Source organism: Somniosus microcephalus, chromosome 13, assembly GCF_052327205.1.
Source record: "Somniosus microcephalus isolate GS21.2 chromosome 13, FLI_Smic_1.0, whole genome shotgun sequence".
NCBI lineage: Eukaryota > Metazoa > Chordata > Chondrichthyes > Squaliformes > Somniosidae > Somniosus > Somniosus microcephalus.
Window position 1 is genome coordinate 163757734 of NC_140999.1, and position 25118 is coordinate 163782851.

Here is a 25118-nt window from a genome sequence, read left to right on the forward strand (position 1 = left end):
TCTGTCGCCATTCATAATCTTCCAGGGAAGGTACACACTACATTCCTTTCTTATGAATATAGCTGCATGATGCACATGCACATAATCACTTCTGCTGTTGCCTGCTCAATGGTTGGGTTTATTCCTGTAACCCATCCTAATAATGGCTGTGATTTTGCTGACCTCAGCGGGTGGGTGGTGGGTCCCGATCCCGCTACTGTCTCCATCCCGGCCTCTCAAATTAATTTACCTTGATTGGGCTTGTTAAGCCTGCCCAGCGTGTTTGCCAGCCAATTAGAGGAAGTGGGTCTGATGATGTCATTTGATGACGCGTCATCAGCCAGTTTCCTTAAAGGGACCACGGCTGCTTCAGGCTCTCCCGTGACACTCTACATATGCTTAAGGAGGGAGTCACAGTACTCAAGGAGGTCCTCTTCCCTTCCCGTGGGCGGAAGAGACCTCCCCAGGAGATCAACACAGCCTGGTTGCACATTGCAGAGGAGGACACAAGCAGGGATGCGGTCAGGAGGAACTGGGTGCAGTGCCGTAAACCTTTCAATGATCTCAGTAGATCATGAACCCTTAGCACAAAGCCGCACTCAACCTCATCCTGCTGTGCCTCTCATCACATCCCCATCACTCTGCCTTCCCTAACCTACTCCTGCACATCCTTACACCAACTTACCTTGCACCTCCATCCATCCCTCTCTATCTACATTATCACTTCCCCATCTCACTAGCCACCCCTCACACTCACCCTCATCCTAGTGCAGTCATACCAACTAACAACACACAAGGGTAGACACTGGGATGTTTTATGCAATGTTCATGTAAAGTTTCTGTTAATGTGCTGTCAAACATTGAAACCTTTATTTTCAACACTTTGCGTTCTTGGACAGATTTTTGTGCCCCTTTGGAAGTGGCTTAGTGAGTTGCAGTGAATGGTGAGACATAACAGTACCCCCCGCAATGGTGATGAGTGTGAAAGGAATGGCTTGGGCATTGTATTGTAGGGATGCTTTATGTTGTTGGTGTGGGGTGGTGCCAACCTGGCGCATCATGTGGCAGCCAGGGTGTACAGCGTCAAGTGAAGTAATTCTGGCCATGGTGAGGCCATTCTTGGCCTCCCGGGCAACAATGTGCTCGGGTGCTGATGCCCTCTGTTCTGTGCAGCATCAGTTGATTGCGGAGAAGGTTGGTGGTGCTGCTGGTGTGCCTGGTGCTGCTGGTGTTGGGGCTGATCATGGTGGGATTCTGCGAACCAAGGTGAGAGAGTATAAAGGGCGCCCATGCTGATTGAATAGATGGCAAGTGAAGTAGAGATGACAGGCGCAATCTGTCAATGGTGAGAGAGGTAATGAGGTCAGACTGGATGGAGACTTGTGTAAAGACTTGCAGCATGATGAATCTGTTGTGGAAATGCAGTGAGGAAGAGCATGTGGCTGAGGGAAGATATCTCTAATGTGGGAGCTTTTACTTTACATTTGAAACTGTCAACTCAATGGCTGAGTCAATGGCCACTGAACTCCCGCATCCACTTAACAGACGTGAACCCCGAACAGCGACGACCCCGTGAGCGAACATGTAAAGTCTAAAGGTGAGCTCAAATGTGTTCTTAATCATCCGTTCAGCGCTGACAGACCCGACATCGGGAAAAGATGCGTGGTGGCGGGTTCACAGTGGGGTCCCGACCCGCTGGGGAAAAAGACAACTTTCCCACCCGGCCCGCCACCAATTCCCGCCCGTGACGACCTGGAAAATCCAGCCCAATGTTGAATGCCTCTCCAGAGCTCAGGGTGAGTGCCATTTTTATCATCCTGGTTATTGTTGCTCCATCTACTCACCCACTGGGATGGTGTCCTGTAGATTGTCTTGGGCGGAACTGGGATTGGAATGTAGAATTTGGCAGCCCTGGCTGGGAGGATCCCAGGGTCTGACACTATTGGGAAAATAATTTGGCAAGAAGTTTTCAAGGGATCTCCTCAAAAGGCCTTGAAGTAATTTTCTTGATTCATTTTTGGAAAATAAAGGAACACACAGCTGTCTGCAAGGGTGGCGTTAGAATCATGAGACCAGTGCAATTGCACGGGACTCCGAGCCAATCAGGGGCCCCCAAGCAGATCCAGTGATATGTATTTAGTATCATTGCCTAGTAAAATGTATGGGCCCCAAACACAACCCCAACAAGGCAAACATTGTCCTTAACTGCCTGCTTTATTAATAAATATAAATTGTAATATCTCCTTGCATACATTGTCTTTCATAGCAAAAATTACCTCCGAGTCCAGCTCCAGACACTTGAGCACAAAAATCTAGGCTGACACTCCAGTGCACTACTGAGGCAGTGCTGCACTGTCAGAAGTGCCATCTTTCGGATGAGACGTTAAACCGAGGCCTCTCAGGTGGACGTAAAAGATCCCATGGCACTATTTCGAAAAAGAGTAGGGGAGCTATCCCCGGTATCCTGGTCAATATTTATCCCTCAATCAACATCACTAAAACAGATTATCTGGTCATTATCACATTGCTGTTTGTGGGAGCTTGCTGTGCGCAAATTGGCTGCCACGTTTCCTACATTACAACAGTGACTACACTTCAAAAAGTACTTCATTGGCTGCAACGGGACGTCCGGTGGTCGTGAAAGGCGCTATATAAATGCAAGTCTTTTTTTCACAAAACATTTAAAAATGTTACTGTTTATGTTGTTTACCTGAGGGTGCTGGGGTGTAGAGGAGGATTTTGTTTTTCTATTTTTGCTAGATTTTCGTCACTGATTATATGTAGGTTTCTGATTTGTTGATCGGGTGTAATTGTAATCTGGACTTTGCATATCAGAACAACAACTTGTATTTATATAGTGCCTTTAAAGTAGTAAAACATCCCAAGGCGCTTCGGAGGAGCATTATCAAACAAAATTTGACTCTTAGCCACATAGAGATATTAGGGCAGATGTAGGTTTTAAAGAGAGGCAGAGAGGTTTAGGGAGGGAATTCCAGAGCTTAAGGCCTTGGCAGCTGAAGGGACAGCTGCCAATGGTGGAGTGATTAAAATCAGCGATGCTCAAGGGGCCAGAATTGAAGAAGCGCCAATATCTCTGAGGGTTGTAGGGCTGGAGGAGATTACACAGATAGGGAGTGGCCCGGCCATGGAGGGACTTGAAACTAAGGATGAGAATTTTAAAATCGAGGCGTTGCTTAAGCGGGAGCCAATGTAGGTCAGCGAGCACAGGGATGATTGCTGAACGGGACTTGGTGCGAGTTAGGACACGGGCAGCTGAGTTTTAGGTGAGCTCAAGTTTACGTAGGGTAGAACATTTTAAAATTTTAATTTTAATTTTTTTTTTTTTTTAGCTTTTTCGTACTAGTCAGCTGTGTGATTTGCTAATGGTAGTCAATGGTATTGCCAGCAGTAACACTACTCTTTGGGCCTGTCACTACTGCTAAGTTTGTAACTCTCATCCTGTCCCTAATTCAGCCAAGGAAGCTCCGGGTAGGCCAGTGGATCCAGTGACTGAAACTCCAGATGTTTTTTCTCTGCCACAGAAATTGGAAACCAGTCCATTAGGGCTTATCTTTTTTTAATATTAAATTTGTGTCCACTAAGGGAAGACAGCAGTGAAATCTTGCCAATACTATTCCAGTGAGAAAGGAAGATTTTAAGAGAAGGGAGCACTATCCGTGCTAACTCAGGAAGTAAAGGATGGTATCAAATTGAAAATGAAGGCATACAATGTTGCCAAGATTGGTGGGAGGCCAGAGGATTGGGAAATTTTTAAAAACAGCAAAGGATGACTTAAAAAAAAATTATAAAGAGAGAGAAGATGAATTATGAGAGTAAACTGGCAAGAAATATTGAAACAGAAAGTAAGAACTTCTACAGATATATAAAAAGGAAGAGAGTAGCTAAAGTAAACATTGGTCCTTTAGAGGATGAAAATGGGGAATTAATAATGGGAAACGGGGAAATGGCAGACTCTGAACAAATATTTTGTATCTGTCTTCACGGTAGAAGACACCAACAACATCCCAATAATGGATAATCAAGGGGCCACAGCGAGGGGAGAACTAAAGACAATCACTATCACTAAGGAAAAAGTATTTGGTAAAATAATGGGACTAAAAGACGACAGGTCCCCTGGACCAGATGGCCTGCATCCCAGGGTATTAAAAGAAGTGGCTGCAGAGATAGTGGATGCATTGGTTGCAATATACCAAAACTCCCTGGACTCTGGAGAGGGCCCAGCGGATTGGAAAACCGCAAATGTAACACCCCTATTTGAGAAAGGAGGGAGAAAGAAAGCAGGAAACTATTGACCAGCTAGCCTAACATCTGCCGTTGATAAAATGCTGGAGTCGTTCATTAAGGAAGCAGTAGCAAGGCATTTGGAAAATCATAATGCAGTCAAGGAGAGTCAGTGTGGTTTTAGGAAAGGGAAATCATGTTTAACAAATTTGCTGGAGTTCTTTGAGGATGTAACAAACAGGGTAGACAAGGGTGAGCCCATGGATGTGGTGTATTTGGATTTCCAGAAGGCATACAATAAGGTGCCACATAAAAGGTTACTGCATAAGATAAGAGCTCACGGAGTTGGGGGTAATATATTAGCATGGATAGATTATTGGCTAACTAACAGAAAGCAGAGAGTCGGGATAAATGGGTCATTTTCTGGTTGGCAAACGGTAACTAGTAGAGTGCCACAGGGATCGGTGCTGGGGCCTTGTTAAGTCTGTGTGTTATAGTGAGAATTACTACACAGACCACAAGAGTAAACTTTAACAGGTCTTTACTAGTCGAAGGTCAGGGCGGAACTGCCCAATAAATCATTACACAGCACTTATATACCGGTGTGGTCACCACCGGTATTACAGTATACAGCAGCCAAGATAAAGTAGTGCAACTCTTAAAATAGTTCTCTTAAAGGTGGAACGGTTACATACACCACAATCCTCCCTTTTTAGCTTAACAGTATATATTCCCCATTAACATAACATAATAACATATATACACAACTTCATGTAAAAACAGTTCACAGATTCAGTCTCTCTGGAGGCTTCCTGACTTGGTCCGGATAACGCCTCGGTGGCGTAGTAATTTTCGGTGGTGTAGTAGGTTCTTTTGGCAAGGTCGATTCGGCTTGAATGCCAGTGTCGGGTTCATCTGATTCCAGTATCACCGGATCGGAGGTAGATACTATGGGTATCTCTGCTTCATCATTAGGCGTATAGAGTTGTGGAGTAGGTTGTCCCTTTTCGGATGACTCTCTGATCTGGTCAACATGACGCCTTATTATGCTTTCACCAATGTCCACGGTATACATCAGCGGTCCTAGTCGTGTGCAAATAGTTCCAGGCTGCCATTTCTCGGTACGGTAGTCCTGGGCCAAAACTTGTTGACCTATCTGGAAGGTTCTAGTTGGCCTTTCATTCATGCCTTGAAATTGCCGGTTCTCTACGTCCCTTCTGATGTTTGGCTTGATCAAATCCAGCCGGCATCTTAGTCTTCTATTGAAAAACATCATGGCGGGAGTTTGGTTTGTAACCACATGTGTTGCATTCCTGTACGCCAACAAGAAGTTATCTACCTTATGTTGTAGATTTATGTCTTCATTACCCATGGCCTTTATGGCCTTCTTGAAGGTCTGGACAAACCTTTCAGCTAATCCATTGGTGGCGGGATGGTATGGGGCGGACGTGTAGTGCTTAACCCCATTGTTTTTTAAGAACTTCCTGAATTCTTCGGACACAAATTGCAGTCCATTATCAGAACAGATCTGTTCCAGCAGCCCATTCCTGGCAAATATGGTCCTTAATACTGTGATGGTTTTTTCCGTGGTGGTGGAGGACATCTTTATTACCTCCGGCCACTTGGAGTGTGCATCCACCGCGATTAAGAACATTGAGTCCATAAATGGACCAGCAAAGTCGATATGTACCCTTTGCCATGGAGATGAGGGCCACTCCCATGGATGTAGAGGGGCTTGTGGTGGGGCGTTTTGGACCTTCTGGCATCCTAGACAGCTCTTGGTCATTTCTTCGATGTCTCCATCGATACCTGGCCACCACACAAACGCTCTGGCTAGGTTCTTCATTTTCACTCCACCCAGATGCCCCTCGTGAAGCTCCTTTAGCACTTTATGCTGGAGTTTGGGTGGAATCACCACTCTGGATCCACACATCAAAGTTCTTCGGCACACTGACAGCTGCTCTCTTCTTTGCGAGAATGCTGGCAACAGTGGTTCGCCATGTGCTGGCCATCCCTTCACCGTTAAATCGTAGACTCGTGAGAGAGTCGGGTCATTTCTCGTTTCCTTTTCGATGGTAGAATTTGTTACTGGTAGACATTCCACTATGGTTGAGTGGAACATCTCCACTGGGTCCACTGTAGGCGCCTCTTCTACCGTTGGCAACGGTAGGCGCGATAAACCGTCAGCATTCACATGCTGTTTTGATCCTTTGTATTCTATGTCATATTGGTGTGCCCCTAGGAAAAGGGACCACCTCTGTAGCCTTTGCGCGGGCATAATGGAAACGCCCTTTTTAGGGTTGAATATGGATACCAATGGCTGGTGGTCTGTCAGCAGTGTAAACTTCTGGCCCTGCAGGTAATGATTAAACTTCTTTACTCCCCACACCAGGCTGAGAGCCTCCCTATCTATCTGAGCATAGTTGCGCTCAGCGGAGGTCAATGATCTGGATGCAAATGCGACTGGCCTTTCCAAGCCATTTGGCAACTTGTGTGAGAGTACTGCTCCAATACCATAAGGAGAAGCATCACAAGCTAAACGAATAGGTAGCGCTGGGTTGAAATGAGCCAACACTTCCTCTGAGGTGATCAATGCCTTGCTTTTGCGAAAGGCCTTCTTACAGTCCTCGCTCCACTTCCATGGTACTTCTTTCTGCAAAAGAGCATTCAGCGGGTGCAGCACCGTGGATAGATTTGGCAGAAACTTATGGTAATAGTTAATCAACCCTAGGAACGACCTCAACTGGGATACATTTTCTGGAGCGGGAGCCTTCACAACAGCTTCGATCTTGTCAGGTGACTTGTGCAGCCCCTCCTGGTCAATGACATGACCACAGTACGAGATCCGTTTCTGAAAGAACTCACATTTCTGGCGATTAACTCGAAGTCCATATTCCTTCAATCTGGTGAGCACCAGTTTCAAATTTGCAAGGTGTTCCTCATCGTCAGCTCCTGTAATCAGGATATCGTCCAAGTAACATTGAGTGTTTGGAATTCCCTGTAATACCTGCTCCATGGCCCTCTGCCAAATTGCTGGAGCCGAAGCCACTCCAAAAACCAGTCTATTATATCGATACAAGCCTCTGTGCGTGTTGATTGTGAGATACTGGCGCGACTCTTCCTCAACTTCCATCTGTAAGTACGCTTGCGCCAGTTCTATCTTGGTGAAGTGTTTCCCGCCAGACAATGAAGCAAAGATATCCTCAATCCGCGGAAGCGGATATTGCACCGTGTGAAGCACCGGATTAACTGTGATCTTGAAGTCTCCACAGATGCGGACCGTCCCCGGTTCCCCTGGCTTGTTACTCGATGAACGCTTCATGACGGGAACAATGGGCGTTGCCCACTCACTCCAGTCCACCTTAGACAGTACTCCTGAACGTTCTAGCCCTTCCAGCTCAGCTTCCACAGCAGGTCGTATCGCATAAGGTACCGGTCTGGCTTTGAAAAATTTTGGGTTTGCATGTTCTGCAATCTTGATTTTTGCCTTAATTCCTCTTAGTGTTCCCAGTCCCTGTTGGAACACCTCTTTAGCCTCATCCAATATTCTGGACAATCGTTCAGGTTTGACTTTTTTTTCCGGAATCTACCGTCATTGCTTTTAGGGAGTGCCAGTCCATATTTATTTTCCTGATCCACTCCCGTCCCAGAAGTGGTGGACCTCCCTCAGGTAGTACATATAAGTCCATTCCTTGGTGTTCTTTGCCCTTGTGTATCACCTTGACTTTTATCTTTCCGATGGGGTATACTCTTTGCCCCGTGTATGTCTGCAATACTATCTCCGTATCCCGTAGGGGAATATGTGTGAATAACCTTTTGTAATCTTGCTTATTCATGACCGTCAACGCCGATCCGGTGTCCAATTCCATCTTCACTTGGACTCCTGCTATCTGCAGTGTGACCCAGATAGTTTGTAGGTCAGCTTCCTTACTCACATTGTGAATTCTCAGACTACCCAGTTCCTTGCTGTTGGAGTCTGAATCCGAATTCTGTTCATCCAAACTCTTCTCAGCCACCTTATGTACCTTTCTGCACTTTTCCTGCGGTGACTTTTTGTTGCTGGTCTTCTTTCCTGACCGGCATACTTTAGCTATGTGACCAAGCTTGCCACATTTTCTACATTCCTGGTTTTTAAACCAGCATTGGTTCTGATCGTGTGTTGTCTTTCCACAACGATAACATTTCGTTGTACCCAAAGCCATTTGATCTACGCTGAGTACCGCTGCCTTCAGCTGCATTTCCGCAGTGCCTCTCGCTGCGGCTTCGTGCGATGCTGCAATAGTGACAGCCTTATCAAGTGTAAGATCATTCTCTTCAAGCAGCCGCTTTTGTGTTCCTTCTTTCGACAATCCACACACGAATTTGTCTCTCAGTGCCTCTGTCAGACTTTCCCCAAACTGACAGTCTTTCGCTAGCTTACGCTGTTCAATTAAATACTCCGCGTTGCTTTCCTCTTTCAGTTGCGTTCTCGCATAAAATTTAAATCGTTCCGCTAACATCAGCGGTGTGGGGTTCAAATGATTTTTCAGGACAGCAACAATTTTAGCGAAAGTCTGATCCGCCGGTTTAGCTGGTGATAGAAGATGCTTCAATAGCCCGTATGTCTTCGCACCCATTGAGTTTAGTAAGGTTAGTGCTTTATCTTCATCTGATATTTTATTTGCCTTACAATATATCTCTATGCGTTCTACATACGTGGCCCAATCTTCAACATCGGGATCGAAATCGTTGATGTTACCACGCTTAGGCATCCTCGCAATCTTCTTGAGAAACAAAAAGAAATTTTTCTTTTATTTTTTTTTTCAAAATGGCGGTTTCCCGCGCTTGTCTTCTTCCCCCGCCTACGAAAATGGCGGCTTCCCGCGTTTGCCTTTCTCCCCCGCTGGCTGTAATGCCGATTGCCATATTGCTGCGTTCGCCCTCCCCAGCGGTTTTCAAATCGTGCCTCCCAGCCCCTCTTGCAGTCTGGTCCTTTCCCCCGGCTGCGGCTGAGTTCTCCGCGGTTTTTTTTTTTTTTTCTCCCGCGCCTTACGCTGACCCGGTCGCTGCGCCTCGCGGCCTCGGTAGCTGCCCGGCCTTTTTCACCGGTCGCGGTCGAGCTCTCTCTCGACGCTGTTGCGTCACCCAGCCCGCTTGCAGCCCGGTCTTTTACACCGGCTGCGTTTGCATTCACCGCGGCTCCCGTGCCTTACGCTGCCCCAGTCTCAGCGCCTCTGGCCCCGACTTCTGTCCGGCTCTTTTCCCCGGCCGTGGTCGAGTTCTCCGCCCTTATATCCTCCCGTTTTTCCCTCCCCTACTTCACAGCCAACGTGGCTGACTTGCTGCTCGTCGCTGATCGGCTTACCCACCACCGTGATAGAAGGGATGATCACTGCCTGTTGCTGATGGAAGACTTCGTGTCAGGATTCTTCCTTTGCTCTTCAGACCTGCGTCTTTTCTCAGCAGGATGATGAGGGCGGATGCCTCCTCTCAACGCCCGTCAACTGCCTTGGATGTATCTCTGCCGCAGGGTAAGATCGTACTCGTCGCCACTGTTAAGTCTGTGTGTTATAGTGAGAATTACTACACAGACCACCAGAGTAAACTTTAACAGGTCTTTACTAGTCGAAGGTCAGGGCGGAACTGCCCAATAAATCATTACACAGCACTTATATACCGGTGTGGTCACCACCGGTATTACAGTATACAGCAGCCAAGATAAAGTAGTGCAACCCTTAAAATAGTTCTCTTAAAGGTGGAACGGTTACATACACCACAGGCCTCAACTATTTACAATCTACATTAATGACTTGGATGAAGGGACCGAGTTTAATGTAGCCATGTTTGCGGATGATACAAAGATGGGTGGGAAAGCAAGTTGTGCAGAGGACTCAAAGAATCTGCAAAGGGATATAGACAGACTAAGTGAGTGGGCAAACATTTGGCAGATGGAGTATAATGTGGGAAAGTGTGAGGTTATCCACTTTGGCAGGAAAAATAAAAAAGCTAATTATTATTTAAATGCAGAGAGATTACAAAATGCTGCAGTTCAGAGGGACCTGGGGGTCCTTGTGCATGAAACACACAAAGTTAGCATGCAGGTACAGCAAGTAATCAAAAAGGCAAATGGAATGTTGGCCTTTATTGCAAGGGGGTTGGAGTATGAAAGCAGGGAAGTCCTGCTACAATTGTACAGGGTATTGGTGAGACCACACCTGGAATACTGTATACAGTTTTGGTTTCCTTATTTAAGGAAGGATATGCTTGCATTGGAGGCAGTTCAGAGAAGGTTCACTAGGTTGATTCCTGAGATGAGGGGGTTGACTTATGAAGAAAGGTTAAGCAGGTTGGGCCTATACTCATTGGAATTTAGAAGAATGAGGGGTGATCTTATTGAAACATATAAGATACTGAGAGGGCTCGACAAGGTAGATGCAGTGAGGATGTTTCCCCTCGTGAAGAAATCTAGAACTTGGGGGGCATAGTTTCAGAATAAAGGGTCCCCATTTTCGAACTGAGATGAGGAGGAATTTCTTCTCTGAGGGTCGTAAATCTGTGGAATTCTCTGCCCCAGAGGGCCGTGGAGGCTGGGTCATTAAATACATTTACGGTGGAGATAGACAGATTTTTGCAAGATAAAGGAGTGAAGGGTTATGGGGAGCGGGCAGGGAAGTGGCTTTGAGCCTAAGATCAGCCATGATCTTATTGACTGGCGGAGCAGGCTCGAGGGGCCAAGTGGCCTATTCCTGCTCCTATTTCTGATGTTCTTCTTGCCAGCCTATCTTTGTTTTTCGGGTTTTGTTTGCAGTTTGCTTAAATTAGTTGAAAATAACAACAAATGTAATAAAGAATCTATAATGTTTACAGCATATGAGCAAAGTCACTGATCAGTGATTTTCATGGAAAATGGATGAAATCACAATACAGTCTCCAAAGCGCTTAAATAAATAAATAAATAAATAAATAAATAAAATAATCCTGGAAAATCTACAAATTTAAAGTACCTAGGAAAACCACGTAATAAAATCAGGATTTAATTCATTCAGTCACCATCCCTGACGATGAATACTTGAGCCCAAACATAGTCGCTGTGACCACTGGCGAGTTATTTGCACATGTCTAATTTGAGCTTCATTGCTTGGAAATAGAAGTAAAGATGTAGCGGTAAATTTTACCAGTGAGTGCTCGCAGTGCAGAGTCTCATTGATCTGTCCTTTAGTCTAGACAATCGGCTGAGGAATGTCAATGATTTAGTGGCCCTTTCATTAGGCAAGATTCCAGGCCAGAAGTGCTAAGTTGTAAAATTTACATCGGGCCTGAATTTGCTGGAAACTTGTACCGTAGTAATGGTGTAGAAATTCCAGCAAATCGGTGAGAGTGATTTATTCCATTACTTGCGCCACACCATAATTTGCTGGACTGTTGTGCGGCTCCACCATTACCCTACACTGAAAACAGCTCAAAGGTAATTATAATGCCACCACTCCCATTAAAATCAATGGCGATCCTGAATTTGCTACATTTAAGCCATTCTACACACCACTGCCACTTAGAATGAGAAATAATGGTGTTGGAGTCCTGGCAGCAATGTGATTTATGGACTTGTATTTGAGGAATTGGGCTGTTTTATTTCCCAGGGTTTGGGAGTTTTTGCAAAGAAGATTTCTCCTGGTGTCCTGGCCAATATTTTTACCCCTTGATCAACATCACGAAAACAGATTCTCTGGTTATTTATCTCTTTTGCTGTTTCTGGAACTGTTTGTGCAAATTGGCCACCACTGGCTGTGAAGTGCTTTGCAGTGTTGTGAAAGATGCTCTATCAATGCAAGTTCTTTCTTTCTTTCTGGATTAACTTTGTCAAAATGGGGCCTAATCAGCTGACTTTTACTAGTGAGCTAAGTTGTGAACATGCATGGGCATCGTGCCAGTGCATCACTGAAAGAGTTCTCGCATCATGAAGTAATGTAGCCAGGAAAAGCAGTTGTTGGAGCACCGATACCGCACAGCAAAAAGCTTATTCATAGTTAGCAAAATGTCTGGCACAGTACGAATGAGAAGCCAGCATAAATTGACATAATGCTCTCACTTGCCATAAATAACCTGCCATTAGGTGGCACAATGCATTATATAATTGGGAGGCATTTTATAGGACAAAGCAGCAATGCCTCTATTCATTTGCAGCATAGAAAGGGCACTGATGGGTCAAAACTGAGCAACGATGTGCCTGGCCTGGCAGATATTAAAGATTTCATGGCACTACTCGAAGAGGAGCTAGGAATTCTTCTGGCAAGCTAGCCAACAGTCTTCCTCAATTAATACCACCAAAAATAGATTGAGTGGGTATTTGTCACATTGCTGTTTGTGCAATCTTGCTGTGCACAAAATGGTTTTATCTACATATAAGTGACTGCACTTCAAAATAATTTATTAGATGTGAACCACTTTGGAATGGTTCTAAGAGATGTAATAAGGCACTATATAAATACAAATTAATTTATCCATTTCTTTCTTGTACAAAATAATTTTCACTCCTTGAAGTATTTTTCAGATTTCATGATTTGAGTGGAGAATGGCTTTTAAGGAACAAGCTCACAGTGAGGGCCCTGCTACCAAAGTAATTTGTACATCATTAAAGTCCCATTTAAAATGAATGCTTATAACTGCTCCTCCAATTTGTACTGTAGGCCTGATGGGTAATTGTGGGATATGAATTCTATTACACTCATGGTGTTACCCAAATACTTCTTTACCAGATCAGCTCCCTCACAGCCTATGAATCCTAATGCCTTCTGTCGCTTCCATTTATGTCGGGCTCCTGTCCAATGAAATTCAAATTTGTGTGATTTTTGGGTGTGAGGTTTTTAAATTTATTTTTTATACATTCATGGGATGTGAGCGTCACTGGCAAGGCCAGCATTTATTTCCCATCCTAATAGCCTTGAGAAGGTGGTGGTGAACCGCTGCAGTCTGTGTGGTAAAGGTACTCCCACAGTGCTGTTAGGGAAGGAGTTCCAGAATTTTGACCTAGCGACGATGAAGGAAAGGCAATATATTTCCCAGTCAGGGTGGTGTGTGACTTGGAGGGGAACTTGGAGATAGTGTTGTTCGCATGCACCAGCTGCCCTTATCCTTCTAGGTGGTAGAAGTTGTGGGCTTGAGGGATGCTGTTGAAGAAGCCTTGGCGAGTTGCTGCAGTGCATCTTGTAGATGGTACACAGCCACGGTGTGTTGATGGTGGAGGGAGTGAATGTTTAAGGTGGTGCTGGATGGGGTGCCGATCAGGTGGACTGCTTTTTCCTGGATGGCGTTCGAGCTGCACTTATCCAGGCCAGTGGAGAGTATTCCATCACACTCCTGACTTGTACCTTGCAGGTGATGGAAAGGCTTTGGGGAGTCGGGAGCTGCATCACCTGTAGCAGAATACCTAGCCTCTGACCTGCTCTAGTTGCCACAGTATTTATGTGGCTGGTCCAGTTAAGTTTCTGGCCAATGGTGACCCTCCAGGATGTTGATGGTGGAGGAGTTAATGATGGTAATGCCATTGAATGTCATGGGAGATCGTCATTGCCCGGCACTTGTGTGGCGCAAATGTTACTTGCCATTTATTAGCCCGAGCCTGGATGTTGTCTGGGTCTTGCTTTTTTTTAAATATGTTCCTGGGATGTGAGCGTTGCTGGCAAGGCCAGCATTTATTGCCCATCCCTAATTTCCTTTGAGAAGGTGGTGGTGAGCCACCTTCTTGAACAGCTGCAGTCCCTGTGGTGAAGGTACTCCCATAGTGTTGCTAGGAAGGGAGTTCCAGTATTTTGATGGTAATGGTAGAGTGAGGGATGTGCCGGACCATGTGGTTACAGGATTGTGGTGGAATTCAATTCTGCTGCGGCTGCTGATCCACAGCGCCTCATGGATGCCCAATTTTAAGCTGCGAGATCTGTTCTGAATCTATCCCATTTAGCATCGTGGTAGTGCCACACAACACGATGGAGGGTGTTCAGTGTGAAGACGGGACTTTGCCTGTGCAAGGACTATGCGGTGGTCACTGCTACCAGTACTGTCATGAACAGATGCATATGTAACAGGTAGATTGGTGAGGACAAGGCCAAGTAGGTTTTTCCCTCATGTTGATTCGCTCGCCACCGGCCACAAGCCCAGTCTGGTAGCTATGTCCTTTGTGACTCGGACAGCCTGGCCAGTAGTGGTGCTACTGAGCCACTCTTGGTGATGGCCATTGAAGTCCCCTACCCGGAGTACATTCTGTGCCCTTGCTACCCTCAGTGCTTTTTCCAAGTATTCAACATGGAGGAGTACTGATTCATCAGCTAAGGGAGGGTGGTAGGTGGTAATCAGCAGGAGGTTTCCTTGCCCATGCTTGACCTGAAGCCATGAGACTTCATGGGATCTGGAGTCGATGTTGAGGACTCCCAGGACCATTCCCTTCCGACTGTATACCGCTGTGCTGCCGCCGATGGGACAGGACATACCCAGGGATGGTGGAGTCTGGGACGTTGGCTGAAAGGTATGATTCTGTGATTATGCAGGCACAGATTGCTTCATTATCTGAGGAATTGCGAACAGAACTGAACACTGCAATCATCAATGAACATCCCCACTTCTGACTTTATGATGGAGGGACGGTCATTGATGAAGCAGCCAAAGATGGTTGGGCCTAGGACGCTGTCCAGAGGAACTCCTGCAGCGATGTCCTGGGGCTGAAACGATTGGCCTCCAACAACCACAACCATCTTCCTTTGTGCTAGATAGTGGAGAGTTTTCCCTCTGATTCCCATTGGCTTCAATTTTACTCGGGCTCTTTGTTTCTGGTTGCAAACACTTCAGCCTTGTCTTTTGCACTCGCGTGCTGGGCACCACCATCACTGAGAATGGCATGTTCTTGGAGCTGCCTCCTCCTCCCATTAGTTGTTTAATTGTCTACCACCATTTAGGACTGCAGAGCTTTGATTTTATCTGTTGGTTGTTCGATCGCCTTGGCTCTATCTATGGCATGCTGCTTCCGCTGTTTAGCACGCATGTAGTCCTGTGTTATAGCTTCACCAGGTTGGCACTTCATTTTCCGATACACCAGGTGCTGTTCCTGACATGCTCATCTACACTCCTCATTGAACCAGGGTTGTTCGCCTAGCTTGACGGTGATGGTAGAGTGAGCTATATGCCGGGACATGAGTTTACAGATTGTGGTGGAGTACAATTCTGCTGCTGTTGATGGCCCACAGCACCTCCATGGATGCCCAGTTTTGAGCTGCCAGATCAGTTCTGCATCTATCGCATTTAGCATAGTGGTAGGGCACACAACACGATGGAGGGTGGCCTCTGTGAAGACAAGACTTCGCAGTGGTCACTCCTAACAATACTGTCATGGACAGATCACAGAATCACAGAAACCCCACAGTGCAGATAGAGGCCATTTCGGCCCATCGAGCCTGCACCGACACATATCCCACCCGATCCCCGTAACCCCTACACCAACACATATCCCACCATATCCCCGTAACCCCACGTATTTAATCCCCCTAACACTAAGGGTCAATTTATCATAGCCAATCAACCTAACCTTCACATCTTTGGACTGTGGGAGGAAACCGGAGCACCCGGAGTAAACCCACGCAAACACGGGGAGAATGTGCAAACTCCATACAGACAGTCGCCCGAGGCCGGATTCGAACCCGGGTCCCTGGCGCTGTGAGGCAACAGTGCTAACCACTATGCCACCGTGTCTTATGTTCATTAATAAATAGACATTCTTATTATGAACACAGCTAGCTTTTGCTAGACACTTTTATTGAGCACATGTGGACTAGGTACAGTATCTGTAGAGGCTTCCATCTTGACTGCTGCCTTGTGGGTAGCCTAGTGCCTCATGGGTAATGTAGTCTTAATATACATACAGCTGGGTAGTGTAGTCTTATACATACAGCTATATACAGCTCTACGGCTCCACCTAGTGTCCACTATAGAATGACATGTTATTGATCATTACAAGATGCATCTGTGACCGGGCGACTGGTGAGAAAGAGGTCAAGTAGGTTTTTCCCTTGTGTTGGTTCTCTGACCATCTGCTGCAAGCCCAGCCTGGCAGCTATAACCTTCAAGGCTCAGTCAGTAGTGATGCTGCCGTACCACTCTTGGTGATGGACATTGAAGTCCCCCACCCAGAGTATCGAGTTCAACATGGGGGAGTACTGATTCATAAGCTGAGGGAGTGCGGTAGGTGGTAATCAGCAGGTTTTTAGCCATAAAACTTTTAAAGGGTAATGTTTTGACTTGGTGCTGTCAGCGGGGAACCGTGCCCACTGGTGGCAGATATTGAGAATTTGGGCAAATTACAGAAAGGTGCAGGATTGGAATAATGGATTTCATTTATCCTAATATAGACTGGGCTAGTAAAAGTGCTAAGGGCAAAAAGGGGGTGTAATTCTTGAAATGTGTACGAGAACTTTCTTGATCAATGCGTTTCCAACCCAACGAGGAAGGAAGTGATACTAGATCTAATTCTGATGAATGAAGTGAATCATGTTTCAGTGGGGGAGCATTTGGAGTACAGTGTTCATAATATCATCAGGTTTAGAATAGTAATGGACGAGGAACAATCGAGTGTAAAAATACTTAACTGGAGGAAGGCTAATTTCAGTGAATTAGAAAGGGATCTGTCTCGGGTGGATTAGAATCAAAAATTGGTAGGCAAAACAGTAATTGAACAATGGGAGGCCTTCAAAGAGGAAATAGTTCGGCTACAGAGTAGACACATTACCACAAGGGGGAAAGTAAGGGCATCAATAGCCAGAGCTCCCTGGATGACTAAAGATATAGGGGGAAAAATTGGGTTGATTGGCACCTCTGGTTAGCGTCCCCGGTGGGGCGCTAACGGGATACAAATCCCCTAATGCCCGGGCGTGGCACTGCAACTCCTCCCACGAAATTCGGGTGGTTAGCAGTGGCGGTGGTAGCCGGTAGCGCCCCGTGGCACTGTGCCACCACCGATGACGTAATCACCGTGTGCAGCGCCTTGACTGCAAACATCTCTTGCGCCTCCTGACCTATCGTCGGACAATATGTCTGACAGGATCGGGGTGTTTTTGCAGCGGTGGCGGCGCTACTTAAAGGGCAGGTGTCGGGCGGCAATTTTTGTTTTGTCCTACTGCCAGCACCTGCCCCCTTTCCCTTTTTTTATACGGGGTGCTAGCCGCGATTGCTCAGCCTGGCACTCCTTGAGTGTTGTTTTCCCGACACCCCACTCCCCGGTGGTCCAGCAGGGCCCCGGTGCGCACAGCACTAGCCCCTTCCCTTTAATCGGGGGAGGAGGCCTGCAATGACGCGCGCTACGTGCCGCCACGCATGGTGCTGTTGCACGTAGAGCCACAAACTTCAGTAGTAGCACCCCAAGAAGGAGATGGAGTGCTTCCAGTAGCACCCCACCTCCTGCTTGGGGCGCTACTACTGAATTTACGGTGGAGGGGCGCTAACTTTTTTGGGACATTAAAAGGGGCGCCACCCAATTTTTCCCCCATAGAAATAAAAATGAAACAGAAAAAGGAGGCTTTTTGATAAATAAGTGAAAGTCAGCATGGATTTGATAAAGGCAAATTGAGTTTGACTAACTTGATTGAGTTCTTTGATGTAACGGAGATGATTGACGAGGGTAGTGCGGTTGATGTGTATATAGACTTTCAAAAGGACAAAGTACCACTATAGAATTGTAAGCAAAATTAAAGCCCATGGGATTAAAGGGACAGTGGGAGCGTGGTTACGAAATTGGTTAAGGGACTGAAAGCAGAGAGTAGTGGTGATCGGCTGGTTTTTAGACTGGAGGGAAGTATACAGTGGTGTTCCCCGGGGGTTGGTATTGGGACCACTGCTCTTTTGATATATATTAATGACGTGGACTTGGGTATAGAGGGCATAATTTCAAAGTTTGCAGATGACACGAAACTCAGAAATGTTATAAACAATGAGGAGGATAGTAACAGACTTCAGGAGGACATGGACAGACACTTCACAGATGAAATTTAACACAGAACAGTGTGAAGTGATGCATTTAGGTAAGAAGAATGAGGATAGGTAATATAAACTAAATGGTACAATTTTAAAGAGGTGCAGGAGCAAAGAGAACTGGGGGAGTATGTACACAAATCTTTGAAGGCTGTTAAAAATGCATATGGGATCCTTGGCTTTATTAATGGAGAAATAGAGTACAAAAACAAGGAAGTTATGCTAAACCTTTATAAAACACACTAGTTAGGCCTCAGCTGGAGTATTATGTTCAATTCTGGGCACCATATTTTAGGAAGGATGCCAAGTGTACTGGCCTCGCGAGACGTGCTCCTATCTAGTTATCCAGCAAGTTAAACACTTATTCAAATAATTCCTCGTGAAGCCGTTTCGCTGTTTGAAGCTTTACTTGAACAAATTTGTGAAACTGTAAACAAAGACAAAGTATGTTTTGTACATAAACTGAGTACTATACATTTGATATTACATAAGATATAAACATATTTACAACCGTAGAATAGACTAATTGTATAACTAACTAACATTTGGACTGTACTTCTGTAAATATCAACTATTACTTCTCATAAACATAGTATTGTCAAAATACTACACTAACAAAGTTGCTATTATGCTAACAAACAAAGATACTCACAGATATTGCGCCTGGCCTAACATATGAGATCAGATTACACTGGATTGCGTATCCCTCATGGAATTCTCCATTACTCAAGTCAGGATCTTCCTGGAATTCTACTTCCTGGGTCAAACAGGAAGAAAGGTAGAAAGGTCAAATGACCTCTGCTGCATACAAACACTGCTAACACAATAACCACCACCAGAGGGTGCTGTCTGCATGTATAATGTCCATAAGTCCAGAACACTCCCTGTCTGGGGTCGTTAACGACTCCACATAGTCCGAACTCTACTTGTCACTGGAGTCCTCTGGCGACAAAAGAAGAACCACCTCAGACAGTCCGTCGGTGTTGACGATAGGATGCAGCTTCCGTAGACTGCTGTGAGGGGGTAGGTTGCGTTCTGCTATGCACAGTTCCAATCTGGGTATGGTGAGGTCTGGCTGGGGCGCCAACTTGCCCTTATCAAAGACGAAGCCGATTTTGCTTTGTCCATCTTGAGTGGTGACCTTCAGATAAGCCACACTTGCAATGGCCTTAGCGGATGCATCTGCAAAGACACAAAGCTCTTTGAATTGGGCATTTAAGGGAGAGAAAGACGTATAGGAGCGAGGTATTCGGATCTCCTGTAAGTCTTGGAGTGAGTTTCCATCTGTCTCACTCTGCTTCCATATCTTCAGGGAGAGGTGAATCCCACTCTTCAGCGTGTGTGGAGAGTTCCCTGAGGAGTAGCCTGCCTTGTATGGTGACAGGGGCTAAGAAGCCGAGAGGGTCGTATAGGCTGTTGACTGTAGAGAGCACTCCTCTACGTGTGAAGGGTTTCTTGGCATCTAAGGCTTGGAACGTGAACGTGTCTGTTGCTATGTTCCAAGACACTCCTAGGCTACGCTGTAGGGGGAGGTCATCCGTGAAGAGGTCTAGATCCTTGACGTCCTTAGCACGATCTTCAGGGGGGAATGCCTCCATCACTGCTGGTCTGTTAGAGGCTATCTTGTGCAGCCTGAGGTTGGATAGTGCAAGTAGTTCCTGGGCTCGTCCGAGGGTACTGATGGCCTCTGCTTCGGTCAGGAATGACTTCAGTGCGTCGTCGACATAGAACTCTCGTTCAATGAACCCTCTCACATCACTGCCAAAGTCATCATCTTCTTCCTTGGCAGCCCTCAGTCCGTATATGGCGACAGCAGGGGACGGGCTATTCCCGAAGACATGGACACGCATTCTGTAGTCCACGTCAATCGATGGAGCAAGTTTGTGGTCGTTGGCGGTGCGACAGAAGACTGACTGACCCGGGTTCTCTCCAGTGAGCATCATCTGTGTGCTGTCTGTGGAGATCAGCGCTGGGGTTTTCTGAGGCTGAGCCGTATGACTGAACTTCTCTGTCACTCGGATCTGACTACTGCATGGGGTAAGGTAGCTTGGACGACCATTCTCCAAGATGGAAGTCTTGAGTGTGCTCACCTGAGATGGCTTGTGAGCGCCCTTGAGGCACACATCTCCAACAACGACCCAGCCGAGGTCTAGCCTTTGGGCGAAAGGGGCGTCATGTGGACCGTTGATCTGTTTCCTCATCTTATGTACCCTCAGGATGTCCCTTCCCAACAACAGAAATATGCCTGCATCTGGATCAAGAGGTGGGATCTCGTCTGCAATGCGTCTCAGATGACGGTGATGATGAGCTGCATTCGGAGTGGGAATCTCAGAACGGTTGTCGGGGACTTGATTACATTCGATGAGTGTAGGAAGGGGGAGGCTAATCTTCCCGTCGGCTGACTCAACAACATAACCGCAGGCCCTCCTGCCGGCTGTCTCTGAAAGTCCAGCACACGTCTTCAGCGTGTAAGGCGACGGACTTCCTTTGACCTTGAAGATGTTGAAGAACTCGGATCTTGCTAGAGAACGATTGCTTTGTTCGTCTAGTATGGTATACATCTTCTCAGATTCTTGGCGACGTCCTACAGGGTACACATTAATGAGGCGTATTTTGGAGCATGCTCTTGCACTCACTCCTTCTCCACATACCTCGGTGCACCTGGATGTAATCTCCAGACCGGCAGCTCCCTCTCTCTCCCCGCCGTGCTCTGAGGCAGGAGGAGGCGACTCTGATTTCCAAGGAGCTGGGCCTGGGTGGAGTGCTGAAATGTGCCGATCACGTTCACATTCTGTGCATTTTGCATCTACCTTGCAGTTCTTGGCGACATGGCTCGTGGAAGAGCAGCACTTGAAACATACAGAGTTCTCTTTAAGATATTGTTTCCGATCTTCCAGGGACATCTCCCTGAAGCCTCTGCACTTCTTTAAAGGATGGGGCTTGTTGTGGATAGGGCATTGTTTGCTCATATCCTCAGGTTTCTTCTGAATCTTTGTGTGCTCAGTTGAGGACACTTGCATTTTGTGGACAGATATTGGTGTCTTTCCATGTCTGTCAAATTTGTCTCTTCTGGCAAGTGCTGGGTGGGAGGAGAAGAGGTTGAAGCTGGGGTCGTTCCTGGCTTTGGCTTCTTTACGGATGAATTTGGCAAATGCAGAGAATGGTGTGAAGGCCACGTTGTGCTTTAGCTTGAACTTTGATCCAAACGTTATCCACTTCTCCTGCAGGTTAGATGGAAGCTTCTCAACGATGGGACTTACCCCTCTGGAAGTGTCTAAGTACGATAGACCGGGTAGGTAGCCATCCTGCTTTGCGGCTTCGAGTTCTGACAGCAGATCTCCCAGGTCGCGGAGCTTCTGGGGTTCCTTACTCGTCAACCTCGGAAAGTTCTCCAACCTGTCAAAGAGAGCCCTTTCAATGGCTTCAGGCGAGCCGTAGCTTTCTTCCAGCCTCGCCCAAGCCATCTTCAACCCTGCTGGCAGACGTCCCACATTGGCCGCTTTTATCCTGCAGGCCTGTCCGGCGGACTCTGGGCCGAGCCATTTGATAAGGAGGCCGAGCTCTTCTCCTGCCGACCGGTCTAAGCCCGATATGGCATCGTGGAAGCAGGACTTCCAAGCCCGATAATTCTCCAGCCTGTCATCAAACTTGGTTAACCCTGTAGTCACCAGCTGGGTACGTGCAAGGTATTTGGCGAGGTCGTAGGTACTGGGACCTGTGCCAGGGTTGCCCTGAATAGGGGTCTCAAGGAAACGAGAGGGGGTTCGCTGCTGACATTCTCTATCCAGTGTTCTTTTCCTCTGCACCGTGTCTTCCGTCCTGCTGGGGGAGACTCTGCGGCTTGAGGCACGCTGTCTACTTTGACTTTGGTTGGCAACTTGGGGCATGTTATATGAAGTGCTTGCGTCTGTAGAGATGTGCGGGCCTTCATCCCTTTCTCTTGTAAACTGTATGTCAGCATGGTCGCTCACGTAATCTATGGTGCGCTGTCGTCGACTCTGCCGCGAAACGGGAATTAAAGGTTTGTAAGCTGTCTCGGGATCAGCTCCCTCCAAAATTGCCACGAATACTTGTGTCTCAGCTAATGCAGCATCTATCTCGTTTTGTTGCTGCAGAGTGTCTAATGTGGCTTGGAGATGGGCCTGTTCAGCCTGGCGTTCCACTTGGAGTCGGGCCTGTTCGGCTCGGGGTTCAGCTTGAAGACGGGCCTGTCTTACTTTTATTTCTATTTCACTGTTCGCATGCGCAGCTCTGGCTTGAGCTGCTACTAGCTTAGCCCGTGCTCTGGCGATGGCCACGCTTACGCTAGAACCACCTGATGACCGTGAACCAGCTTGCGATCTGAAGTAACCGGAGCTTATAGACCGATTGTCACATTCTACAGTTTCATCTGCCTGGTTAAGGTCTTCTCCTCGCTGCAAAGCATTTTCGTCATTATCTTCTGTTGATGTGAGGTAGGTGTGGTCTACGAGGTTAAGGCTCACTCTGAGTTCCTGCTGTTCCACTCTTCACAGCTAGCCGTATTGCTATCTTTTCACTGTACTGGCCTCGCTAGACGTGCTCCTATCTAGTTATCCAGCAAGTTAAACACTTATTCAAATAATTCCTCGTGAAGCCGTTTCGCTGTTTGAAGCTTTACTTGAACAAATTTGTGAAACTGTAAACAAAGACAAAGTATGTTTTGTACATAAACTGAGTACTATACATTCGATATTACATAAGATATAAACATATTTACAACAGTAGAATAGACTAATTGTATAACTAACTAACATTTGGACTGTACTTCTGTAAATATCAACTATTACTTCTCATAAACATAGCATTGTCAAAATACTACACTGACAAAGTTGCTATTATGCTAACAAACAAAGATACTCACAGATATTGTGCCTGGCCTAACATATGAGATCAGATTACACTGGATTGCGAATCCCTCATGGAATTCTCCATTACTCAAGTCAGGTTCTTCTTGGAATTCTACTTCCTGGGTTAAACAGGAAGAAAGGTAGAAAGGTCAAATGACCTCTGCTGCATACAAACACTGCTAACACAATAACCACCACCAGAGGGTGCTATCTGCATGTCCATAATGTCCATAAGTCCAGAACACCAAGGCCTTAGAAAGGTGCAGAAGAGATTTACTAGAATGGTACTTGGATGAGGGACTTCAGTTATATGTGAAGTGAGCTTGAGGGACTTCAGTTATGTGAAGTGAGACTGGAGAGGCTGGGATTGTTCTCCTTTAAGTAAAGAAGGTTAAGAGGCATTCAAAATCATGAACGGTTTTGATAGCGTAAATAAGGAGAAACTGTTTCCGGTGGCAGAAGGGTTGGTAACCAGAGGGGACAGATTTAAGGTGATTTGCAAAATAACTAGAGGTGATATGAGGACTTTTTTTTACGCAGCATGTTGTGATCTAGAATGCACCGCTTGAAAGGGAAGCAGATTCAATAGTAACCTTCAAATGGAATTCGATAACTACTCAAAGGCAAAATAATTTACAGGGCTATGGGGAAAGAGCAGGGGAGTGGGACTAAGTCGATGGCTCTTTCAAAGAGCTGGCACAGGCGCGATTGGTCGAATGGCCTCCCGCTATTCTTTATCATTCCATGATTCTATGTGGTGCTTGAATTCCCAATATGCATCTCTGTTGGACAAGGCTCTCTTGAAATGTGAAGTTAGAACATTACCTTTTTATCGTTAGTCAATGAAAAGGTCTCTTCACTAATCATGGTCAAGATGCCAATCCACCAGTATCTCTGGCTTTCATCATACATTATTTTAGGTTAATATAATAGCAAAATACTGCGGATGCTGGAAATCTGAAAGTTCTGATGAAGGGTCCCAGACCTGAAAGGTTAACTCTGTTTCTCTCTCCACGGATGCTGCCTGGCCTGCTGAGTATTTCCAGCATTTTCTGTTGTTGTTTCATTTTAGATTAAGTTTTCAAAAGCCTCAAACTAAATAATTAATAATAGGTGCCTTATCCTCTGCATTCTTTTCAGTGCTAACAGTAATAATAATGGCTGAACATCTTTTTTTAAAAAGCTGTTCAATAATCAAAACACTTCGGGCTAGATTTTCGGGGAGCCGTCAGGTGGGGTTTTGGGGGGGGGGAAATCCTGACTTTGGGGGTCCCGACACCATCCCGCCCAAAACCCCGCCCCACGTAAGTTTCAGGGGTGGCGGGTACCTGCCCCGCACTGGGAGCCACCTCCCCGAGGTGGGAAGGGATTAGTGCCAATTAACTGCCTGGTAGTTAACGGGCAGTTTTTAGCCTAATCCCCATTTTGAGGGGTTTCGTGTGGGTTTCCTGACGGTTCCAAACCATGCCAGGTTAGAGCAGCGGGCCGTTGGGTTGAATGAGTTGAAGGGGTCGCGATGTCAGCGCTCAGGTGAGTGATGGGTGCATGAGTGTAAAGGTAAGTGTGTTTGGTGTGTCTAAAGTGTGTAAAGAACTTTTACTTACCTTTACTTACCTTAACAGCCTTTCTTCCTGTAGCCGTCGGGAGCGCAGCACTCAGCCGGAACTGAAAGCTGAACGGCTGCGATCTGTCAAAAGTGACAGCCTTCAGCTTTTAGTGCTGCTGAGATTTCTAAATGAGTCTGCGCAGAAGGACTCCGCTTAGAAATCAGACTGTCAGTGTTTGACAGCTTCAAACAGCTGTGAAACACTGATATTTCATCTGTCAGAAATCTTGACAGATGAAATTGCAGTCTGTGATGTCACCTGTTACCGGGTGGCCTTTAATTGGCCTGCTGAGCCCGCTGGGCGGGCTCAACAAGGTCAATCAAGGGAAAATCGCGCGGATTGGCCGGACGTCGAAGTAGGTGGGTCAGAAACCCGAAAGGGGAAGTCCCGCCTTCTTCCCGACAGGTTCGACAAAATCGACCCCTTCAAATCTCATGTA